Genomic DNA, 6304 nt, shown 5'->3' on the forward strand with positions numbered 1-6304 from the left:
TGTCACGGACACAAAACCATACCAAATATTTATATTGTGAGATTCCTGTCCACAAAGGCTAAGGCAAATCTGGCCAAAGCCAAGTTTTGTACCAAGAGCTGAATTATGCTGCTTTGTTTCTGAGAGTACCTCAAAGTGGGCAAGTCTGAATGGCAGTTGGCAAATCCAGGCTGAGGAGTGCCAAGGGCAGTGCCCAAGAACTAAAGTTCTACATCAGGGCCAAGAGGCTTGTATTTTGATACAACATGAGTTGAGTCAACATGAAGGAGCAGTCACTGAAGAGCGCAGGGTCATGAACAACTTTGAGATTCTAGGAACTTATTTTCAGTGTTATTGATTCCTGACCTGTTGTCAGAGCAACTATAATGAAGGATCAACATGAGGTTGGAAAGCTATGGATGATTAGATACCACTCTCAGGGTAAAATTGGTTGGTAAAACATTTTTTAGTGAGATTTCATTCAACAGAGCAATTATTAAGTATCAAGTATGTACCAAAAACTATACAATGAATTGCGGATACAACAGTGACTAACATATGGTCCTTGCTCACACCTGGAAATGAGAAATTGTAATGCACTTGTTGAACACTACAGCGAGGATTAGTAGAAGGTACTGTGGGAGCATAAGGATTATCACTGCACATGGTCTCAGTTGGTCAGGGAAGACTTTCCAGATGAATAATGTCAAGACAGACCTTAAAATTGCATAAAAATTATCTAGAAGACGGGAGAAGTCAGAGTGGAGCCTGTACAAAGGCGTACAGCTTAGTGTGCAAGGAATATGAATCACAGGGGGCTAAAGCAAGTGTGGAAAGATAGATTCTGGGATCTCAGCTCTCCTTTTCATATTTTTGGGTGGGGGGAGTTGGTCGAGTAATACTGTTGAATTTGTAAGACACAGAAAGTTTCTTCCATTAACTTATATTTTCATGGGTAAAGAGTAATATTTTTCATTAGTTGCTTGTATAATTAGAAGAAGAAACACACACATCACCTGCTTATAAGTACACACAGGAAAAGCTTTTCTAGTAAAGGATGGAGCTTACCTTGGAGAAGTACTTTTTGTTTGTTCTGTGAACTACATTATACTTGGCTCATCCTGGATCCTTTAGACCAATGGACATTATGAACTTTTAGGAAATCTGTCATGGAATATGTATCCTAAGAATGATCATTACAGGACTCTGCTACCTTTAGTAGAAAGTGAAAATTTGGATTTAGTAAAAATATAACATATAGTACCAACTTATCTACAAATATTTTAAAAATTTTCATTAGAAAGTGATTGCAAACCTAGGATTGATCATAAAGGATGTTGACTCAAGATTGACAGATATATAAAAGCAAACCCAAACTTAAAAATCTACCAAATTTTTTTCTCCTTGACCAGATTTCAAGTGGAATGTGTTAACAAATCATGTCTAAAAAAATAATAAACAAAACTTCTATTTAAAATAATTTGTGTTTAGTGTGAAAAATGACAATACGGTAGAATGTAGAATGTAAAATAAATCTAGATTAGTGAATAAAGGACAAAAGAATGTAAAGAATCACATGAAAGAGAGAATGGAAGAAAGTAACTCAGCTTCATTTTTTATTTTTCTAAATATTTGTAATCTTACATCTCTCAGAAATTAAAAAAAAAAATTTTCATGTAGGAAATCTATAGATTTTAATGATAATCTGTGCTGTCTTTATTGTAAAAAGACAATGTGCATATCTTGTAGAAGTGGTAGGATTTGATGTCATCTTTCATGTGACTGGGGGAAAGAGATCTGCACAGAAAACAATAGTTGTCACAAGTAACACAGATTATGACTTAATAGAGATGTTTCCTCAATTCTTGCCCTATGACAAAAGATCTCTGGGATTAAAAATTATATCACGATAAATGGTAATATTTGCCTATCTTTCCAAATGCAGCTTTGCTTTCAAGAGCAGTTTAATTCAGTCTGGTGAGGAGCTTGCACCCAGTATTGACAAGAAGGTGAAGAGTCCTCCAGTATTCGGGCCACAGGAATAAGTTTTCATTAATCACCTACATTAACATGAAACTTAAAGATAACTCTGGTATGGAAATTTTAAAATTTCCCTTTAATCATTTACTTATTTATTCTGGAAATTGGAGATAAAGTTGATTTAAGGCAAAAGGTGATGGAAGAAATTAGAATTCTAAAGTTAGCAAATTACATGTATAAATGTATGTATATGTGTATATATATTATATATGTACTCTTCTAACCACACATTTTATTTTCATTTTTAATATAAATATGCCTGTTTATAAAGTCATGGAGCTTATTTTTTTTAAACAAACCACAGTAGTTCTACTGTGGTTACATAATCAGAAAAATGTTAAAATTCAAAGTATTCTTTCTGGGAATTCATACATTCATTCTAAATATGCTTCTATTTTTCAAACCACATTTAGAATCACTCTTTTGAGATATTTTAAAAAATTGCTATTTTACAAGCCATACAGGAAAATTCATCTCTCTGTATCATAATTAAGTGACACATTTTAGAAACCAAACACCCTATTATCCAGCTTCATCTCTCTATCTATTTTCATGTTTAATTTTGGCTATGAAATATTTTTCATTGCTGCTAAGCAAGAAAAATCAAAAACACAGTCAAAAGATTAAGATTTAGCTCTAGGGAGGATATCTTTTTTTTTTTTTTTAACTTGCCATTCATGCAAGAACTTAGTTCCCTAACCAGGGATCAAACCCGTGCCCTCCGGCAGTGGAAGCGTGGAGTCCTAACCACTGGACCGACAGGAAATTCCCTCTAGGGAGGGTATTCTTGGTAAGTGCATAAATGCATGATATATTAAGTGAATTTTAAAAATATATATATATTCTCAGTTTAGAAGATAATTTCAAGAGTTTCAAACTGACAAATCTCAGCAACAGTAGAAATCTGCAACTTTTGGACTTAGCCACCTAAGATGGAACTGGAATCATTTGAAAGAATAAGTGCTTTTATGTTTATTCAAAAAACATCACATGGCTTTATAGCCACACTGTGTATAGAAAACAGTCTATGAACACAAAAATGAATATATGAGCATGTCCTTTTACCAAAAGGAAGCAGTTATAATCAGTAGCAAGTAATTATTTTAGTGAAAAGTACATTTGCTTTTCAATTTTATTCCATACTAGAATTTGATCTGAAAGTGATCTTGGAGATCATTTAGCTCAACATACTCATTACTTCATAGGCAAGGAAAATGTGGCACAGAGAAACCAGAAGCTAGATGACCTGTCAAAGGTTACGTAGTCATAAGTTTAACCCAGAATGCTTGACCATTGATACAAGATTCTTCCCATCACATCCTGGTGCATCCCAATTAAGATTCATTTTATATGAGACTTACATAATACAAGGTGAGTTTTAAATGTTAAATTATAGAATACATTAATTTGTTTTTTGTTGTGGAATTTAAAAAGATAAAGCTGCGTTGTTACTTTGTTTCACATGCCAATAACTCCATACTTTTTTTTTTTTTTTTGGTACGCGGGCCTCTCACTGCCGCGACCCCTCCCGTTGCGGAGCACAGGCTCCGGATGCGCAGACTCAGCGGCCATGGCTCACGGGCCCAGCCGCTCCGCAGCACGTGGGATCCTCCTGGACCGGGGCACGAACCCGTGTCCCCTGCATCGGCAGGCGGACTCTCAACCACTGTGCCACCAGGGAAGCCCAAACTCCATACTTTTTAAAAGTCACATGGGGGTGATTCAGAAAACTGGATCACTTAAGGAAAAGTCTAGTTTTTTTTTGTTGTCAGTCGTGCTGCTTGTTTTATTATTGCACTTCTACTGAAGAGTGAAATCAGAGTGTTCATTGACAATTGTATCACTGTTTTTTACCCCAGCACTAAAGTTTGCTGAAGACTTCTATTTTTTACATAACCAGTATTTTACTCTCTTTCCTTGGGAGATTTTTCTAAAATATTTCAGAAAAATTTTTTTGTCTTATTTGCATTTTCTGGCTTTTACAATGACGTATTTAAAACATTCAAAATCATGAGTAGATATAAATTCTTATTATCATTGTACAAAACATATTAGACTTTAATATAAATAAAGTAGACTTTATTACCATATCCTTTTGGTAATAAAGTATGCAATAGTGCCTCAGTATCTAAGGAAGATTGGCTTCAGGACCTGTCGGAGGCAGGGGACTGATTGTATTTACTGTTGGCATTCAATTGCTGTTCTTTTGAGTTTTGATTAGTTAACAGATTGAATGTTCCACAATTTTCCTTTTAAATCACAATCCTCTAATTTAAATTTCCAAAGCTCAAGCTTTTGCAAGGTACCTCAAAATATGTTTTCATGCTGGATGTATTACCTTTTTACAAAAAGTGACCTTGAGGTACCCAGCGGTAAGGGATCCTGAGAATAGAGCAGAGTTGCTTCATTGCAACTCAACCAGTCTTTAAAAATATACCTTCACACCCAGCAAAGGAAGACTAAAGGATATAATCTGAAAAAGTATTTTCATTTAGAAATAATACAGGTTTTAGAAAATCATGCGTTAATGTTCTTAAAAAAGATGCAAAAAGATATGGTCTCTCCCCAAAAAAGGCTGAGACAAAGGCAGAGAAGCTAGTACAGTAGACTGAAGTGTTCAGATTGTAGGACAACACAAAAAGAAACAGAATAAAGTCTATATTGAAGGCAGAAAGAAAGGACTAGACCATTCAGAAATGATTAAGAATTGGCAAGATGAGAATGGTGGGATATTTGTGTGAGGAGATTAGCAGCCTGTGCAAAGACCTTTAAAAAAAAGGGGTGAGGATGTGGCCTAATCAAGCACTAAACTTAATGTTATGCAAAGGATGTAGAGTTCTAGGAAGGGTGGCCAGAGATGAGAAGTAAACAGAATCAGTTCTTGAAGGCTCTAATATGCATTTTTAAGGAATTTATACATTATCTTGAGGACAAAGTGGAGCAATTGAAGAGATTTCTTTATTATAAGATTGACACAACAGAGACTTGTATATTAGAAAGATCAGTCTAGCTGCAATGTGGAAAACAGACTGTAACTGGAGGCATGGGCGTCAGCTTGTTTTAATCCACAGGAGACAGGATGGTGGCTTGGACAAGGTTAATGCTGATGGGGTTGGAGTGAAGTGATTGGATTCAAGAGGTATTAAAGAGAAATATTAAAGTGATAAACTAAAAAAAATTTTGATGATTGAATGTGGCAGGAGGGGGAAGAGAATAAAGCAAGGACAAGACATAGGTTTTACATTAGGTAGCAGGGTTCATGGCAGTGCCATTTAATAAGAGAGGAAATGTAGACTAGAAGGAGGTATGATCTTTTGAAAAACATGGTGACATCAGTCCTTTCATGTTGTGTCTGAAGTATATTTATGACAAGTATATGTATGAGTGCCAAGTGGCAGTATCTAATAGCAGTTGGATATATGGATCTGGAGCTCAGAAGAAATTCCTGGGATAGAGATATAAGTCTTGAAACTTGGGGAGGATACATATATAGTGTGGTTTACACATACAATGGAATATGCTTTTCATTGATAAAAAGAAATCAAGTACTGATATATGCTACAATGTAGATAAACCTCCAAAATATTATGCTAAGTGTTGGGCTTACAAAGAGTAAAGGGAAAATTTAGTGCAGTGTTCAAGAAACCTTAGGAAGAGTGTGTTTCAAGAAGAAAGAGAGATGAATGGATAAACAAACTGTGGTATATACATACAGTGGAATATTATTCAATCATAATAAAGAATGAAGCTATGAGGTGTATGAACCTCCAAAACATGCCAAGTGAAAGAAGCCAGAGACAAAAGGCCACATATTACATGATTCCATTTGATATATAAAATATCCAGAATAGATAAATCCTTAGGAACAAAATTCAACCTAATGTTCCTAGGGCTTGGGAGGGAAGTGGAAATGGGGAGAAACTATTTAATGGGTAGGGGATTTTGTTTTGAAGTGATGGAAATGTTCACAGCTACATAGATGTGGTGGATGCACAATACTGTGAATGAACCAAATGCCACCAAATTGTTCACTTTAAAATGGTTAGTTTTATGTTGTGTGAATTTCATCTCAATAAATTATTTCCTTTTAAAAAAAGAAGGAAGGTAAAATGACAAAAACAAAAGCCACTGTGAAATCAAGGAAGACAAGGATGGAAACATTTCCATTTGTTTTAAAGAGAGCTGTTGGTAGTGTAGTGGGAAGAGGCCAGATTGCAGTGGGTTGAAGAATGAGTAGGATGTGAAGAAGTGGAGATACTAAGTGCTGAATCTGTGAAAAGATTGG

The sequence above is a fragment of the Kogia breviceps genome, chromosome 12, assembly GCF_026419965.1.
Source record: "Kogia breviceps isolate mKogBre1 chromosome 12, mKogBre1 haplotype 1, whole genome shotgun sequence".
Taxonomy (NCBI): domain Eukaryota; kingdom Metazoa; phylum Chordata; class Mammalia; order Artiodactyla; family Physeteridae; genus Kogia; species Kogia breviceps.